This window comes from Corvus kubaryi, unplaced genomic scaffold, assembly GCF_017639235.1.
Source record: "Corvus kubaryi isolate FWS band 111438036 unplaced genomic scaffold, C.kubaryi_AGA036_p1.0 37398, whole genome shotgun sequence".
NCBI classification, from domain to species: domain Eukaryota; kingdom Metazoa; phylum Chordata; class Aves; order Passeriformes; family Corvidae; genus Corvus; species Corvus kubaryi.
This window is the reverse complement of record NW_024581137.1, coordinates 26,727,347-26,747,003: the sequence shown is the minus strand read 5'-3', so window position 1 is coordinate 26,747,003 and position 19,657 is coordinate 26,727,347. Positions and strand designations below refer to the sequence as shown.

The 19,657-nt window shown below is 40.1% G+C and overlaps 1 pseudogene; it reads left to right on the top strand.

The window, feature by feature from the left end:
- Positions 1-11,377: 11,377 nt before the first annotated feature.
- Positions 11,378-12,148, top strand: LOC121672034 (annotated as a pseudogene).
- The last annotated feature ends 7,509 nt before the right edge of the window (positions 12,149-19,657 follow it).

Below are 19,657 nucleotides of genomic sequence, written 5' to 3'. Positions count from 1 at the left end.
GAGAAACATGAAGAGATGTAAGCAATGTGAAAACAACCCGGCAAAAAAAGCTCCAAACACTTTTCATGTTTAAAACAGCCTTTAGAGATAGAGATGTCTTTTTTTGCTCTTTTCTTTTTCATGCACAGACAGATTTTTGGGGCTAAAATAAATTTTTAATTTCTGAAGTGCTGTTTTAGTTATTGTGCCCGTATATGGGAAAAAACATTGTCAATAGGAAATGTTTGAAAGGGGACACATGACAAATAAATTGTTGTGAAGACAGACAGGGCTGGTGTACATGGGATTTCCAATTAAACTTCACCAATAAAAAAGCATTTTGTCTTGCTTTTGTGGCCTACTAACAAGACAATTTGTGTGATTTTAGAGCTTTGTTATGAGGGAAAAATACCAGAGGGGTGATTAAAATGTGATCATGATAACAATGTTCGGGCACTTGGGATATATATTAATGGGTTTTTATTTACCAGAGCTGCCCCAGTGTTCTCCTGGATGCAGCAGATGATGTGTTTGAAGGAGCCGGTTGCAAAAAAATTTATCTGAGTGTACCTGCATCTCCTATAGAGCGTGACAAACATTCAGTAACACAGATTTCTCTGAAACTGTTGTTACTCAACATCATAACAAATTGATGCAATTTAGATGCAATTTGTGCAGTTTGTTCCAAAATATTTTTATGTGTTCAGTTTTTAAATAGAAATATTGGAACACCTTAGGTCCAAAAAAATCCCTGAAGAAGTTTTATGGAAACCGAGAAGGACCAGAGGGTGTGACTGTTCCACCGAAGTTTTGGTCATAATTTAATTTATGACAGTCAGATCCCCATGAATAAGAATTTATTTATTCATATGTTGTGAACTGTCCCAGCTACAGGCTGAAGCCTGTGTCATCACTTTCCTAAAATCTTCTTTTACTGTCTTTTTTATGCCTTAGATTTAAACCCAAGGAGTTGTAATGAGGGGTCTTGGTGAGTTAGTTATGAAGACCTTAGCAGCTAGTCCCAGCAGTTCTGAGCTCCAAAGCCAGGATAAGTAATGATGCCATATCCTGGCATGCGTGAATAGTGAGATTAATGCTTGCAAGGGACGGGGTGTTTTGCAGCTCGTGACAGATCTTTTATATTAACTCTGGCTTTTGTGCCAGACTCTGCAACTGGTGCATTCCCAGGTGACTGTAAATTCTGCTGATAATTTGAGCATCTTTGTGACCCAGTGTCAGCGCTGTGGTGGTTGCACGGTGGTTGTTGTCACAGAGTGGCCATTGTCTCTCCTGGCAGGAGCCAGCTCTGCATCCATCCCACAGTGCAAGAGCTAATGTTTTACGATGAACCATCAGGAGTTAATGGAGCTTCCTGTGGTTACAAGCAGCCTCAAAGGATTAAGTTGTTCCTCTCACTTTGACCTCTCTGGATGGTTTAGTGGTACATCATCAAAATTTTGTGTCCGCTTTTATCCTTTATGCTGGCCCCTAAATTTCCTCTGCATGAATCTGTTTCACAGGTCACAGCAATTTGCACATGATCTACAACAGAGAAGGTGGGGAAAGGGAGGCATAGAGAAAGTCACAGATAAAAACTTCATGCTTAGACCAATGGATTCTGAAGTGCATATATTTTTTGTGGATGCTATATTATTAAATATCTTTTAGTTTCTGTCACAGTGTCTGTCTCAGCAGAACAGTTTCAGGTGCTGAAGGCCTGGTGCTTCCTGCTTTCTCTGCTCACTTCCAAAGTGAAGGTTTCCTTAAGGTGAAGTAAGTTCCCATTGCTTTGCTAATGAATTTGCTCAAGCTCCATATGAGCCAGCACCTCTTGTGGAAATAGCCCTGTACAATTACAGGGTTGAATTGCATGTACTCTAACTATTCAGTGTCCATTTCTCAGTGAGGCTGTGCTTATATGATGGGAAGACATAATGCCCTGTTTCCTATATCCTCAGATTTTTTTGTTACAATGCCCATTGCTGCTCTTCTTTCCCGTATGTGAGAGTAAGGAACCAGTGCAAAAGGTTTCTGAATGTTGTAGTAAGTGCAGTACTTGGGCCAAGTACATCAGTTGCCTGATGCTGATAATCTGACTACCTAGCTATCAGCACCCCTTTTTTAATTCTTAGGTCTCCTGCCCTCTGCTCATCTCTCGACTCTGGACACCATAAGCAATGAGCTCTGGAGTATAGGAGGTGGTGGTTCCTCCTCTTGTCATGACATGAAGAACAGTGAATCTGCCTTACAGGGCACTGAGAGGTTCTTTTTTCTTATTCCTTTGTTTGCTGGGGGCTGTGTGAGACCAAATAGAAAATTTGTCAAGAGGAGAATGGTGTCCCATGGCTGTGGGACTAACAGAGCTGGGGAGGAGCCAGCACCTCATGGCTTGCATTGAGCTCATTAGGAGCAGTATAATCTGGACGAAATACCAATGGTGGTACTGGTGGGCTGGAGGAAGCTGCCAGAAGAGACATCAGCCTTTACCTAGGTGCTGGTTGTGTGAGGTGATAACTGGATATGGGAAAAGTGTTTGCTCAGAGCAGTAACAGAAGTGACAGTTCTGCCTGCATTGCTTGAAGCAAGTGCTGAAAGGCTTCTCTTCAGTACAGATGTTGTCCCCACCAGGCCCAGACCAGGATGGCAGACTGTAAAGTGTGTGCTTACATGCCGAGGTTGTTGCAGCAGCAACTTAGGAAATACTTCTGTGCTGGGGTACTCAGTGACTGCAGGGAAATTTATGGCTAGGATTAGGATTTTTCCATTAAATTACGTGCTTAAAACCAGAAGGGAAGTTCATTAGGAAACATGGCTATGGATATGGTGACCTGTGAGGCAAACTCTGCATTGGCATAACTGTCCAGTGGTGCATATATGTAGGCTCACCCCCAACAGCTGAGGAAGGATAATCATGGCTGTGGTGGGAATCACACACTCGTTTGGGAGATGTGTCAGTGTGTGTTGTGCTAATGAGGGGGAGTGGAAAATCCCCCATCTGCACGTGCCTGGTGTTAACACCACTGACAGCATCCAGGGACAGGGATCCTAAAGAGCTCCTGGAATTCTGTGTGCCTCCCATGGGAGTGCTGGTACTGCCCCAGCTGAGGGAGGATGGAGTCAGAGAAGCTGTGTGATACAATCCATCTCTTGAGCCTGCCTTCCTCCTGAGTCACTGGCACCACTCATCCCTCCTTGTGTACCTCCCATGATGTGGATTCACCTCCTTGCTTGGGAACTGCAGGTCTCAAATGAAAGAGGAAAAGGTTAAACCTTGATCCTGGTCAAAACCTGTGTCCAAGTTTCCTGTATGCCAGTTTAGCTTCTTCCACTCCTTCAGCAGACTCCCCGCATCTCTTAGGATATTTCCTTTGGATATTTTGGAATTGAGCTCAAAGGTCTGCTTGTATTGTTAAATTGCATGTTTTTAAAGTTTTCCACTCTACATCCTGGAGATACCATATAATGAATGTTGTGGTCCAAGAATTCTAAGAAAAAAAAGACTTTTACACAAATTTTTACAATATTTATTCATAAAGAAATAGTTATGTAACAGTGCTCATTTCCTCAATTCAGCTTTAAAGTAGCTAAAATTTAAATTTCCATTTCTATTCCTTCATGCAAAGTATCAAGTGATGTAGAAGACAGTTCAAACAAAGCTCTCTGTGTTGTCAGTGTGATGGGGTCACCCTAAACCAACTGATGTTTATGAATAAAAATATGGTGGGGGCATTAGGTTGCTTTTATTCAATTTAAGCATCTAAATCCAATTTTGCCATCTGTTGTGTCATGTTTAGCTTTTAAATTAAACTCTCAGGAAAATTAACGTTACAAATGCAGTAAGGTGATTACAAAATTATTGTTCCCCAAATGCATGATTTATGACATTCTTAATGCTGTTTTCTGCAGGTTGTAATGGAAGAAGCCAAGCGGAGAATAGGAGAGGTGTAGAATGAGCTCAATAGGCATGTTAATTAAGAGAGCTTAAAGATCACAGGGAAGGACATGATTGTTCCCCTTCCTGGCATTTGATACTTTAATGTCCAGTCAATGCAAACAGGAGCAGGCTTGTCTGAAATGTGGGTGAACAGAGAAATGGCAGGGATTTGCAGCAGAGGTACTCGGCATTATTTGCCTGCTTACAGCACCCTGCAGGTTTAATTGGGCGTATCTGTTTTAATTGAAAGAACAAGAAAGATGTTACTGAAAGGCTTCTCCAGAGAACACACCCATCCCAGCGCAAGGTGTAGCAAGCAGTAACAGCCTGCAACCCAAAAATGGTAGAACTACTGAAGTATTTAAATTGTTGGATATATTCTATGAATTTCACTTTCTTTTCTAGCCTGTGCAAGAATGAGAGAGAATATCCTAGGAGTTGTCTTAAATCTCTCTCAATAAACATGATACATGTGTTTCTCAGGGTGTGTCTATACTGTAGGATATAGCAGGCAAAATTAGATATGAAGATCAAGGGCTTACCATTTGCCAGCTTAATCTTTGCTGTTTATGCTGATGTGTTTCTAATCTTTGGAAACCCAGACTACAGAAAAATTTTATTTATGAATATTTCTCTGATCCAGGTCATACAGCTGGGGTTATATGCTGCCTATTGCAACTTGTCTTTATACACTATTAATGAAGGTATCTCAAAAATAAGAAAAAGTTTTACTGACCAGCCAGTTTTTCAGAGCATTGGCAATATACTTCAATAGCAAATATGCTTTCTTTGCCAAAGCAATGACACATACTAATGGTGTGCAACATCTTAGTGTATTTTCATTATGATATGTTTGACATTTATCCTTCTCCACACAGAGAAATTCTGTTGCATCCAATACCATGTATCAAGAAACAGAGGAGAAAAAGTTTGCAACAGCAACTGTGAAAAAGACAGCAATTATTTGTATTTAATTTGCTTTGGGAACCTTGTATCTCAGTGCCATATAATGTAGCTGAATGTTCACTTCCCTTTATAAGTTTCCAATGGGTATTCTGGGCAACTGAACAAACCTAAGAATTAATAAGTAGGACCTAAACCAAACCCAGACAATGGAGTTTAGAACAGTCATATAAAAAGAAAAAAAAACAAAACAAGAAAACCCCTACATCTTGGGAGGACAGATCAGCATTATGGTTTGATCTGTCCCTGCTATAAGTAGGACAGGAATTTGAATTACACGAATTTATGATAAAGCAAAGGGAACCCCTGCATGCCGTAAGGTGGAGTCTTGAAAAACTCCAATGGTTAATTTGATGACCTGGAAAGCTATTTAGTATGGAAAAGCAAACTACTTTTGTATAATAATTACTTATGGAGTAATTACGGATTGTGCTGGTTTCAAAGCAAATGAAAACACTATTTCAACTTGGCCTCATCCCTGAGACTTAACTATCAGCAGTGAAATGTTGGTTGCTACAGAATGAGCCCTGGAGGTGGCAGAGGTCAAAGGTTTTTATGCATCTAAAACAATATGGTGGAGACTGCTCCGACTCATTTCAAGATCTCCATATGGGTTTTTTGCATTGGAGTTACCTGGAAATCCTAGCCAGTTAGCTGCACAACTTACGCAGTACTTGTAGAAACCTCCAGTCTCCAAATTCTGCAGCATATTTTCATGGGCAGATTGTGGACTTCATTATTCTTAGGCAGCTTTTCAAAGGAGTAACCCTGCAGTAGTACCAGCTGATACTGAGATGCAGTGTCATGTTGTGTGTAGTTGCACGTCATCCTGAGAAGATACCAGAGGGTTGGTTCCACTAACCATGTCACCACCAACCACCCATCTGTTCATTCTCTTTGCCTTGGACTGGACCTTGCAATCAGCTGATTTTACACAAGAAATGTGCCAGAAGAATGTGGCCAAGGATAAAGAGGTTGAAGAGCGGGAATGCTTCCTCTGATGGGAAGCCACTTTCTTGCTCTGTTTCAGTGTAGCATCAGATAAAGAACTGAATCTTCAGCATGTGTAAAAGGAAGCACAGCCTAATTATTAAAAAATACTGAAAATTATCCTTAAAGATCATCTTTGTCTTCCAAGACAGGGCCTAGGAAGATGTCAATACTTTCCATCTTGAATGTGAACAAAGGTGTTGCACAAAACCAAAATTCAGATAAAACTTCAGTTTTTCAGTAGGGCTGGAATCAGACAAGCTCAGTAATGATTTCCCTACCCCTTATCTGGTGCAACACAAGAAAATAGTACAGGGCAATCTGCAAGAGATCTATAAGGTTCACACATTCCCTTACTCCATGGCACTTTGGTGACATAGAGGACGTCCTCTACATAACTGTGAGCTGGCAAATATGATCCACTGTATGACCACACTGCCTGAAATTTTACGATCTTCCTAGACATTCCATTCTGACACTTATCCATTCTTCCTATTAGAAGATATTCCCCAATATTAACACACTGCCTCTGCTTGCATTTCAAGTTCACTGCTCTCTGTCTTGTCTATGCTATCCTGAGGTATTTGTAGTATTCCTCTTTTGCAGCATTCTTTCACATATCTGAAAGCTGTTGTCATGTCTCCCTTGAGTCTTCTCTAAACTCAGCACACTGCAGACTGTGGTCTTTTGCTAGGGTTCTTTAACCCCCGGTGCAAAGCCATTCCATGTTGACTCACAGTTACTGTTTTGCTCTCAGGATCTTGTTCTGCCCCATAGCTTGTGCCAATAACCAAAACACATGCTTTGTAGCATCTGTTCATAATCTGTGCAACGGCCACAAATGACTTGACCAAGACATATACAACCTACTGTCCTCAGAGCTATTTGCTTGGACTTAAGTGTTTTTTCTTGCTTTCAGGATGTGCTACAGAGCAGTTTCCTTCAAAGGTTACATTTGCATTATCAGCAAAAAATATGGAAAACTGCACAATTTTGGTTGATTACAAACTACATATTCTCAAACCAGCACTGTAATTCTAATTGCTTCTTTCTGGGTTCTTCCATAAAGTTTACCAGCTAATTTGCACAACCATGTTCAGCTGTGAAAAGCTATGGCTCAGTCATAGGCTGCAACAGCTTCCTCTTTTCTTTGTCCGGAGCATCTGTTATGATAGAATAGTAAACAGTTTCTTTTCCTGAATAATTGCGAATAATTCATCCAGTGTAATTCATTCCAAGGAAATCTTAGACAGCACACACATGCCTTTTGTTCTTCTGCAACTTCCTAGTATTAAGAATATGTCTGATTGTTGTATGTCATGCTAAGTGGAATGTGTTAGACAAATGGAACTGGAGCCTGTTGAAGATGGAATGGAGTGGCTGACCTTTATTGATGCTAAAAACAAAGGAATATCCAACATTCAAAGCAATGTGTTCTCAGAAACATACAGTTCACTTTCTTCTAAATTCAACTTTCAGTGAAGAAAATGGGGCAAAAGAGAAGAAATTTTTCTCCTTGTACAAGGATAAACAAACACAAAAGGAACAAAAATGGTTTTGTGGGATGAGGACCATCACTGTCTTTGGTACTGTTAGCTAGAGAAGGAAAGCTGGTGTCTTTGGACTCACACCTGACAGCATGCTTGAGTATATAAAACTTACTGCAAATTTTTTTCCACATTAAAGCACTGTTCTATGAAGAGCTAGTCACATTAGCTCTTTATCAGCGTCCATTTCTCCTCTGCTTCTACAGGAAATAATACTGTTTCAAACAGAGAGGGAAGAAGTTACTGCAAAGAGCTGGACAATGCCAGGGGGTTGCAAAGCAGCTTTTTGGGGTACAGGTTGATAACTTACAACCAACTCACTGGTAGAGTTCTCTCTTGAAATGAGAGCAGGTCTACAATAAAATGAAGGAGAGTCTGGAGTGCCTTGTAGTCCAGTGCTGAGAGGGATCAGATGATCATATGAGTCTAATAAATGTAAAATCAGGAAAAACCACCCATGATTTTTGTTCCTAGCACCAAGCTAAATCCCAGTGCTTCTTGTGAATGAAGTTAAAGATTTGCAGAACTTAAGATGGAGAAGACTAGCCAGAGTTCACTTCTGAGCCGACCATGAAAGGAATGGTTGGCTTCCTTCAGACCAAGTAGCACATCTGGATTTTTCACGCAGTTCAGTGCTGCTTCTCACAGCCAAAGATCCTCACAGCTCCTCACAACAGTGTAGAGCTGCTCTGCTGGTTTACCAACCATCCCAAATAACAAGTATTGTCAGCAAGCAGGAGGCTCTCTGCAGAGCTCGAGTGTGCAGCGGGCGTCCTGCCCTGTCCTGAGTCTGCTGTCACCTGACAAGGCCGTGCTGGGGTGGTTATCGGGTCTCAGTTGGAGCATCCTCAGCAATAGTAAAAGAACTGGGCTAAATACAAAAACAGTTCATCTTTTCAACAAGTGAAGACTTCAACAGTCTGTACTAAAGCTGATACCTTGTATTCCTACAATTCAGGAGAGTGTAAATGATCATGTATCATTATTTTGAGGAGGGTATAACATTATTTAGGTAGAATTTACAAAAGGATACAAGGAATCCTAGAGACCTAACCAGGACTGAGTGATTTGGGCATCACAGTGACATTTAAAGTTCATGGTAGATGAAGATTAATTTTGGATAAAGATAGGACAAATCTATGATCTGAATTACCCATGTGAATGATAGGATCTAAAGTAATGGTAACCATGCAAGAAAAAAAACAAAACATAAAACTGTGGACAGCAATTCAGTAGAAACAACAGTCATGAAATAGCAGCCAATCTTAAAGTTGAGTAAGAAATTGGCTGGAAAAAATGTTTTTAAGTTCCTTAGGAAGTAAAGCGATAAAGAAAGATCTAAACAATGAAAATTTGTCCCTTAAAAATAAGCATTACTGGCAGCCATATTTAACAGCTCAAGCCCCATCTGCTCACTGAGCTGAAGGCTGTACTGAATTTCTGTCACAGGAATCCTTTGAATTTCCTGAATTCAACTCAGAATGTGCCCCTTGCAAGTGAGACTGAGCCTTGGGACCATTGTGGCATCTGCTATCAAGAGAGCAAGAAGCAGCTCAGCTGGACTATTGTTCTCTGCTGCCATGATTCCAGTTTTCATCCCAGGTACTGGGAAGACCCGGGTGAAGTATTGTCTCTGCCTTTAGTAGGCACTGCTTAGCTGTCGTACTGCAGCTGCTGTTGTCATTGTCTGTGTGTGATGCTGGGCTCAAACCCCCCTTAGAAGATGGTCATGGTTTGCTCTTCACTCAAGCTGTTCAGCAGGTGAGGACAGCTGTGAAAAGGTGCTGCTTTCTCACACTCTTTTGGCATTCTGTAGAAAGGGGTATTCACAAAAATGCGGAGTTTAGGACACTGCTCCTACCTTTGCTTCAAAATCCCTCTGGCACTGCTGGCAGGTTCCTTCAGAAACTGCTTTGTAGTGGATGGCTGGGGCTGTGCATGCAAAGATTGGATGTACCTGGCACAGCGGGACTCTGTTGAGGGCAGGGTCGCTGCACACTGGGGTAATACAAGTGATAACACTTTGCTTTTGCTCAGCTTCTACAATCTGCAATAATAATCCTCATATTTTAATGAGACCTCATAATTTTAAATTAAACCTGAATTCACCACTTAAAGAGCAGCACAGGATCTTTGTTTTTGAAGCCTCTGACAGATAAATGGTGGACATGATGTTAAATATCTCAAGACTGGGAGTGTGACCAATTTTTTATATTCAGTTCACTTTGATAAGAAATTAAGTTGAAACTATATTGCATTGGTAATACATATTTGGTAAGAATTTCTGTGCTGCCTGATTTCTACAGATACTTGCTTTGAATTACCTTTCGTTTGGGGTTGGAATAAATGTTCTTCAAAGGTCCCTTCCAATCCAAACAATTCTGTGATTCATTAACAGTTCATGTGGAAGTGAATGATTGTGTACGGGGAGGTTTCTGTCCCTCTTGACATCCTGTTCTTGCTTCATAAACCTTCAGTGAGATCTGTATATGCAGTAGGATTCACGAGCTGCAGTCTGACAGGAATGAAATGTTCCTCCTTATTTTGGCCCAGGGAGAACTTGTGGGTTACTTCTCCACCTTCAGACATGTCTTTTCATGGTATGGCAGGATTGAGAGTTTTCTGGGAAAAATCGGATGTTGCCTTTGCAGGAGCTAGGGTTGCTCATGTGAACCAATGTCACCAGTGCAGTGACAGAGTTGTTTCCTCCATGTAATACAGGAATTTGTATTGAAAATTGCAAATACTGCTAAAATGATAAATTATCATAACTACATTCTTATAAGATGATGGCTCTATTCTATCCAAATAGGATGCATATTTCAAGACAGATTCAGAGCTCTTTATCTGTTAAGTGAAGTACTTCCAAAAAAATTACACTTCACTTCAAAATCAAGTGTCATTCCCTGTGCAAAACAACAATATGTCAAACCCTTCTAACCCAATAAATTTGAAAATTCATTCAAACTGTAATTGTTTTGAACAACCATAGCCACGTCTTTGCTTGCATCTGGAAATACAACAAATCTTTACAAAATAAATATACAAAGAGAAAGGTTTCTATTTTTTACTAATGGTTGTAGTTACATCAGAACACAGCAACATGCCAAAATAAAACAGTAGCACAAAATAAAACAGTTTGTAGGCTGGTTTTTTTTGTTTGTTTTGTTTTATATCTGGTGAGATTTTAATTGATAAAATTTAACACTCAAACAGTCAAAGCCAGATTATTTTACTTAAAAAACAAGGCTCGCAGAGTCTGGAAAACATCTTAAAATTAGCTTTCTGTTTTTACTGGCATTTATATTTTTAAAAAACGCAAGCCTCTTCTTGTTTCACTGATAGATTTAGTGGCAGTATGAACGTTTAGCGATAATTGCTTGGCAACCCAATTTACCTCATATTTAGGAATATTTGTTGTTTGCAATCCTGTCTACTGAAGCCAGCATTGTTTTATGTCAAACAATGCCTACCTGCATATTTAGTGTTTTGCACATGGGGCAAGGTGTGCCCTGTGATCCTATGCTGCTATTTTGGGTTAAGATCATGTGGCAGTTGTCTGCTATGGGACATTTGAGAAGGAATTTTGTTCTGAGCCACTGTTACAAACCTTGCAGGTTTTTCGACTGACCATGATAGAAGTCTTAAGGGAAACAATATTGCTATGCCTAGGATTAGTTTCGCCAGGGTGAGTCTTTCTGGAGCCTTGTTTCTGGAGAACAATGGAGAGAAAGCAGAGTTTCTTTTGGTGGACATTAATTGTTATTTGGGAAGACAATTGAAAATGAAAATGGTGAAGTTTATATAATTCTTGTTTTTTATTGATGCTATTAGTAACTTCAATTATGCTCTCTGCAGGTAAATTGTTGCATTCCTAGGGAATTTGTCATGGGGAAGGACTGACAGACTGGACCTGAAGCACAGGAAGGGAAATATGTAAAGCATTTCCTATTTGTCACCTGGCATGGTTCTGCCTGTGAGGTACGTACACTGCAAAATTAATCACGCTGATGTTCTGATCCTGTAACGTGTGGCCCCAGAGGTACTTTACTGAGTTTGTAGCCTACTGGAAAATTCATGTGTGCCGAAGAAAATACTTAATCTGAATGCTTGATCTAAGAACTACTGGCTCCTTCTGTGCTCAGAGTAAGCACCATTTTTGCCAATGATGTTGCATTTAAAGAGAGAAGCTGTGAATATAAAGCCTTGTCCAATGGCAGCTGGGCCTGTATCAGGAACAGTGTGGCCAGCAGGACCCAGGGAGTGAATCTTCCCCTGCAATCAGCACTAGTTAGGCAGCACCTTGAGTGCTGTGTCCAGTTCTGGACCCCTCAGTTTTGGAAGGATGTTGAGCTGCTGGAACATGTCCAGAGAAGTGCAACACAGCTGGTAAAGGGTCTGGAACGCAAGTCCTGTGAGGAGCAGCTGATAGAGCTGGAGTTGTTTAGCCTGGAGAAAAGGAGGCTCAGGGGAGACCTTGTCACTCTCCACAACTGCCTGAAAGGAGGGTGTAGCCAGGTGGGGGTCGGGCTCTTCTCCCAGCCAGTAAGTGGTAGAACAAGAGGACCCTGGCCTCAAGATGAACCAGGGGAGGTTTTGGTTGGACATCAGGAAGAATTTCTTCACAGAAAGAGTGATTGGGTATTGGAATGGGCTACCCAGGGATGTGATGGAGTCACCATCCCCGGAGGTGTTTAAGCAAAGACTGGATGTGGCACTCAGTGCCATGGTCTAGTTGACATGGTGGTGTTTGGTCGTAGGCTGAAATTGATTACCTTTTCCAGTGTAATCAATTCTGTGAATATAGATGCTGTTTTATAAATAATTATATATAAATATAAATACTAATATAAAATATTTCAGAAATTTTCTCAAAATATTCTATTGTATTTTTAATCAAAGCTTCACTGAGCTGTTCAGGAGTGTTTTAGCCCTTCACTAAGACAAGATGATTTTCTCAGGACATTATCAAAATTTTCCTTCAAACATGCTTAAATCTTTAAATGGAAAGTTTCATCCATTAACTCACCATGCAAATGGTTAAGTCCTACAACTCGTTGATCTTTTTTGGTCCTTATTTTTTGTTTTTTCAAAGTAGTAGTTACATACTGGAACTTACAAAGTGCTGAGTATTCCCCATCAAGCAAAGCTCTTAATGTTAATCATGCTCTGAAAAAAGCTGCCAGATTGGAGCTAAATATCTGCACATCCTCTGTGTTTCTCCAGCTGGGCACCTTTTTCCTTCCTGTGAAAAGACACTGCCATGACATTGAGCTTGAGCTGGGTAGATTCAAAGTCCAGTTTGATATGCTACAGCCTCATTTAATCATGGCTTTATTTTAAAAATGGTGACAATAAATATTTTGTCTTTTTGATTCTGAACTCTTGGGATGGCATTTATTTCTTAGCTATGTAAGACCGTTAAGACCTTACTTTCAGATCTTATGGCATGCTGTAAATAACAGCTATCACTTATGGGGCAGATGTTTAACCCTGGGGCTGACTCTGATTAGGACTCCTATTACCCAGCTTCTGCTCACCAGCTCTGTGCAGCACTGTGTAATTGCATAGCAAACAGTATTGATGCTTCAGATCAGAGTTTATTCAAAGCCTTGTACTTCCAGATATGTAAAAGTAGGGATTGTCTTTACACACTTTCATTTTCAGAAAGGCAATGCTTTAGACCTTTTGAAAGATGGATTCATATAATGAACATTCATTATGTCTACACTTTAAAGTGCCTGCTTCCAGCATATGTTTCACTGCAAGTATAACTCACTTTCTCTCTACCTTTGTTAATAATTTTCATAATTGTAGGGTATAATTTCTTTTTTTTGCAATTTTGTATATTTTCTCTCTATAAACCTACCCATATGAGCTGCACGTTGCCCTTTTCTCATTTGTTTCATTAAACACTAAATCAATGAACTTTAAGCAAGCCAAGGTTAGGAATGTGGCATTAAGTATTAATCCATTAAACACCCAGGCAGTAAATCTACTACGTACCTCTTCTGAAGAGGTTATAATACGCCATACAATTAACTATCTGGAACTTGAATACACTTATTTTCTGTGAACTGCAAAATGGAGCTATTAGTTGAAACCATTATACTTCCATTATGAGCAGTAACGCAACAGATTTTAAGGTCTAAAACCCACTTAGCAATCTCAGACATAGCTTGCCTACACAGCACCTTCTGTAAAATGTTTAGCTTCTAAAGACAAGCTTGCATCAACTGTTCTGGTAACAGTGATTTACACCTGCTGTGTGGCCTGTCTGTCACATATCTACCTACATATGAGTTAGTCTGTTCTTCTCAGGCTCTTCACTGCTTCCTTTCCCAGTACAAGAGGCAGAAGTCTGATAAGCATCACATAAGGCAGCATACTGCTAAACTGATGACAGATGAGTGGAGGCTGGAAGGCAGAACCGAATTACCTCTCTGTTGGTTGCCATTTCTGGAGGCATTTCTTCCATAAGCACAGGTCAGGGCTAAGAGTTCAAAATACATGTCTTTGCTGTGTTAGTACACCTGGCAGCAGGTATACTAGAGCAAAAAAATCCCAAAGTGTATGTATATAAATAACTCTGGGCTAATTTGAGGAGCCCAGTTTAAATTTCCATCTATGAGATGCTGATGCTGCAGCATGCTGCAGTTGCATGTGATAATGTTGGTCATGCTTAAGCTCTTGTCCTTTGGCTGTTGGACACAGAGATGTCCTTAATATGACTGAATAAAACTGGGGAAAACAGAGCCTAGAAGTAGGGATTCATCTTGACTAGCTCTCAAAGCTAGTCACAAAGCTCTGCAGTATCCCCAAGAGGGAAGGCCACAATGCTTTGTGGGTAACAAATAAAAATATAAATAACTATTAGAAGAGGTAGGACAAAGCTTGTAGGAGATATTGTTGTTTTAAAAGAACCCCACATGTTCTCCTTGGCTGTTTGTCTGTTCTTGGTTCATTCACAGAAATTGTTAGAGGTATATATAATATATATAATACACATACACATAAATGTATAAGAGGGCAAGGTTGTTTAAATTATAAAATAATTTACATTAAAGTACATAAAGGAATACTGTTGCAGATGAAAAGAGAACTCTCCATTCTTTCTAAGTTTTTCTGTCATACTCTGTAGTCCCTGTAAATGCCCTATAGGAAAAAATACCTTCTGTTTTGATGCTAGTACAGCCTTTTGAAAAGGGTTTTGAAAAACTGAAAAAAAGAATTTCAATGTGTTGTTAACCTGTTTTCATGTATATCCCAGATTTGCTCTTATTTAAGTTTTCAGTACATCTCTCCTCATTTCTTTTTGTCAAAGGAAATGTCCATAAATCATTTGAAAACAACATAATGAAGGGCAGTGTTGCCTGTGACATTTCTCACATGCACAACCAGCTGTTCTGTTGTCTTTGCTTGCTATCATCCATCACCAGATGATAACAGAGTAATTCTGGAGATACTGGTAGTTTAATTAATTGGAGTGGGAGGGGGGATTGTTGCTTTTCCAAGGTCCTGGTTTGTGGCGGCAATTCCAGAGGTTGCTAATGCTATATGTCTTTTATGATCTTAATGATGCAGGCTTTTCTTTGCCATGCTTAATTAAAATTCATGAGGTAGTGGGTTAGGAGATATTAGAAGAAGGTCCCTGTGCAGAAATGTTACATACCACAATATAATTAATAGAACAGCAAGTCTTTAAAACTTACTGCTCTATTTGATTTGGCCATTTAATAGTAACTTTCAAATAGAAGTGCAGAGGGCTGAAAGCAGCCTAATTTTAAAACAAAAGCATCCCTTTAAAGAAGCTTATCCTAAATGGTTACAATTATGGATAACAATAATTAATTTTGATACATCATTATACATCTATAAAAGCCTCATGCTTACCATGCAGTGAAGTTTTTTTTAAAAACGTACCATGCACTGTGTGAGGTCTTTTGATATTCCCAAACCTTCAGGATTTTCCCCTAAACAATGAAGATTTTAATAACATGAAATACAGTGAATACTGAAAAATCCACTGGGTCTTGCCCATGTTCTAAAAAGGTATAATTACTAAAATGGGGTTAAACAACTCTTAGTCCTCTTTAGTTCTGATATATTTAGCATTGAGGCAGATGATGTGGCTAACAAAGATGAACCAGATGGAAAATAGTCATTAGCAGTTTAGTGCAACATCATAACCTTTTCCTTCACTGCAGATGTGGGGTAAAAAATTGTCCATTGCCCTTCTGAATAGTCATCTCTTGATGTGACTGGTTTCTAGGTTTCACATGTTTCCAAGACAGAGAAGCCTACTTAGTCTAATTTCTATTTCTAGCACTAAAACTGCAGGATTTGCTCTCAGCCACTGAGTATTTCCCAGGCACCCTAAGACCAGAAGAGAATCACCCACCACTGAGTTGTTCCTCAACAGAGATTTCTCAGTGCATCCAGCCCCAGAACCCTACAGTGTTCACAGCCATTGCTCCAGGCACATACCCAGGGAATTTTCTAGGCTGGGGCGTCTCTGTGCTGGTGGTTTAACCTAGCTGGTAAAGACATAAAAGAACAGAAAAGATGCATTAAATATATCTCTGTGCCATAAAGGCATTATGCTTAAAGTATTGATAATTAAACATCTTTGAAAATACCAAGAGATGGGAGGCATTCTAGAGTTATTCCTCCTTTCCTGAGTGCCTGGGCAGCATTGCATCCCTGTGTCCTTCTGACATGTGGGAGTGGTGTGTTCCTCTAGCTCAGTTTGGGCTCTTACATGTAAGCAGGTCTCTGGCTCTCTTACATGATACTCTGGAAATTTCTAGCCATTTTCCTCCTCCTTTTCACAGGGAAACACATTACTCCAGAAGAATGAGAATAATTTTATGTAAGTAATGGATTTCTGCTGCTCTCTGTGTCCAGTAACTCTTCAGAGCTGGGTAGTCAGCTGGAAGGTGATTCAGTAGGATGTCTTCAGGCAAACTTAGACATCATATGATAAAGATGTATTTTAATTTCATTTATTTTAAGTTTTTATTTTGTGTATTGTGAAGGCCTAAGATGAATAAATCAAGTGTCATCTGGCATGCATATTTTAGCTTATCTAAACTTCAAACTGTCTATTTGTCAAATGTCAAACAGCCCCAGTTCTGTGTATGTGTTACATAGCCCCAGTTCTTAATATGTGGTTGTCTTAGAGGGAGTAAAATTAAGCAACTGGATAGATTATTTTAAAATGCTGAAGATTCAGGACAGCTGAAGATGTTGTCCAGCTTGTCACAGCCTGAAGCAGAGCCTGTCTTGCTGCTGGTGTTTGAAGTTGTGTGTGTTTGGTGGTGTAGGAGAGTTGAGACTATGACTGGATTCAGCCTGTTCTGACAGCAGACATCGCATGATATTCCTTTTTCTCCCTTGTCTGGTGCAGGAAGAGCCGGGCTCAGCTACCCCCACATCCTTTCCAGGAGCAGTAAACATCATGGGAGGCCTCATGTCTCCCCTTCCTCTCCCCCTTCCTTCCTGGGAGCTGCTAGATTCCCCTTAACCCTACAGGACTCAGGAAGCACCAGGTACGTGACATTGAAAGGAAGGCAGCAGATCAAGTGCAGGGCAGCCTCTCTTAGCAGCATATTAGTGGGATTAGTGCAATTAGTGGGAATTGCACCAGCAGTTCCCAGTGCACTATGCAATGTGCACTAAAGCACTCTGGTATCTCTAAGCCACTGGCAAGTGGTGCTTGGACACTTGCTAGTATTGGTTCAACACTAAGATTGAAGTTAGACCCCTTAAACTTTCAGTGCGCTTATCTAAGTTTTCCCTGTGACTTTTTGCCAGTACCAATGGCCTGACAAATGAAAGGCATGGCGATAGTGAAGACAGTTTGGTGTGATGGAGTAACATGGCTAAAAGAACATAAAGTTTTAAAAGAAATAATGGTGCATGGCTCCTGTAGGTGAAAGTAAAAATAAACCCAAACAAAACCACACATCTGACAACAGATGAGATTTGTGCCTGAAAATACCTTTTATCCTCTCACTGAGATCTCTCTTAATGCCTTCTGAAGAGTAATATATTAAAATTGATCCAGGACAACTTACTAATGACTTAATAAAACTTGCATCCATACTCTGTGTTTCTCAGCTGAACTAATTTGAATGCAAAATAGGAATCAAAGTAGTGACCATTGTGCATAGGAAAGAACAAAGAGAGATTTAATTTTATGTGCATTGCAGGTGTTTTGAGCTATGGATTTAAGTAATCAACAATCTATATTTGGTTCAGGGCACAATGACATATTTTACAAGATGTGTCACAAGTCAGATTCTTCTGCTGTAATTTCTAACCTCAGTTTTAAACACTGTCAGCATCATCTAGAATTTAGAGAAAAAGAGCAACTCATCACCATGCCAATGGAACAAAACTGCTGTATGATTTAAATACCTATAGCTTCATCATTTACTCAGTTGTATGCTTTCAATTTGCTAAGCATGAGGTTGGTGATTAAACTGGTGCATAATTATTAGCAACAGAGAGACTGTTGTCAGATCTCACAGTCTTCTGACCAGGTGCAGGCTTCTCGGATTCAGTCAGCGCCTGTCTGTCAGTTTTATGAACAATCCAGCAAAATAAGTGACTGATTTCCTGCTATCATCACAGAGGCAGTTTTCAGCAGATTGTCACAGTAAAACTCTGTTTCTGAATAGTGTAATGAACATTCTGATGTTTGCAAAAGCAATTTTTTATGTATAGACAAGTGTGAGTGTAAAAGCATTAACAATCTGATCCCAGTATCTGTCTCTCCAGCTCCTTATCTGTATCCTTTCATTAATATCCATCTATTTCACTCTAATGTCAAAGTCAATCAAACACTTTCTGATAATGCAAACAGAACTGAAGCATGGCCTGCTAAATTAATCCGATGTGATGAGGACTTCAAAAGATTAAATTTCTTTGCTCTGTTTCCTCAGCACACTTTTATGATCAAAACCTAGGTGGCTGGTTTTCCAAATGTTTATCCAAATCTCAAATTTAGGCAGGATAATGTAGGCTGTGCATTGAAAGAGCAGTGAGTTTTTGCTCCCTACAAGGACAAACTCATTCTGGACTCAGAGTGTCTTTGTGGGGCTTGGATCTCATGTCTCTGCTGGTGCCCTCAGAGATGATGGCTCCTTTGCTGAGCTGGTAGATGCAGGAGTTTTACCTCATATAGCAGGGAGAGGCCTGTCTGATGCTTTCTGTCATTCCTGACAAGGGGCTTACTTATGCTCATCTCTTCTGAGTACATCCACCCTCTGGTTTTTGTACTTGCTGCTGCTTCAATAATTTACCATTGGTGTAGGAACAAGGATCAAGAGCAGGATCCCTGCAGCCAGAGGATGGCAGGGCACATCCCTGGGCTCAGGTTCTCGGCTCTTTGAGCACTGCTTGTGCTGCACCTTGGCTGGGGACTGCAGGAGCCAAACTCTGTGGGTGCAGCACTGTGCCCAAGTACATATGCAGCATCATGACATAGCAGGTACATATAGCTACCCAAGTCTTGGTCTGGACCTGTGTCACATCCTGCCAGCTCAGAAACGACAGCCCTTGCTCTGGAGAGTGGCAGCCAGTGTGCAAAACTGCATGGAGCTGAGTGACCAGACAGCCAAGAGAAGACTCAAGCTGATAACCTTGGTTTGGACAAACCATTTTTAGAGGATGAGACTCTGTTTTCTTCAGTGCACCCTCACTTCTGCCCCTTACTCACTGTAATTTGCTGTGTAGTTTTGCTAAATCAACCTAAATACACAAATATAATAGGCATCCAATACAAAAATACAGGCTCTTCAGCAAGAAGAGAAACATTTTGTCAATGTGCTTTTAAAGTGTTATTCTGCAGGATAAACAGTACCATGCTGGAGAAAGCAATCCATAAACACTGTTTTCCTCTTCAACCATATTGTAGTGTAAATTCATTACTGGACTTGACATTTTTACCCCTCCTTGAAGGTACTCATCTGCTGTGCCAGTACTGGAGATGAATAGAAGCTGAAGCTTTCAAATGCATCCTATTTGCTTGTGAAATAGAAACAACTAACCAGAAATTCATGTACAATAATTATACACTAACAAGCCTGTTTACTCTTCATCTCCTTTCGAAATATTTGCTCTGTTACTCACAATTTTATAAACCCAACAGTAAATAATTTTGAATGTTTTAAAAATAGGTCATAAAAGCACTCTAATTTCACTTAATGCATATATACAACAGTTGGAAAGAGTGGGC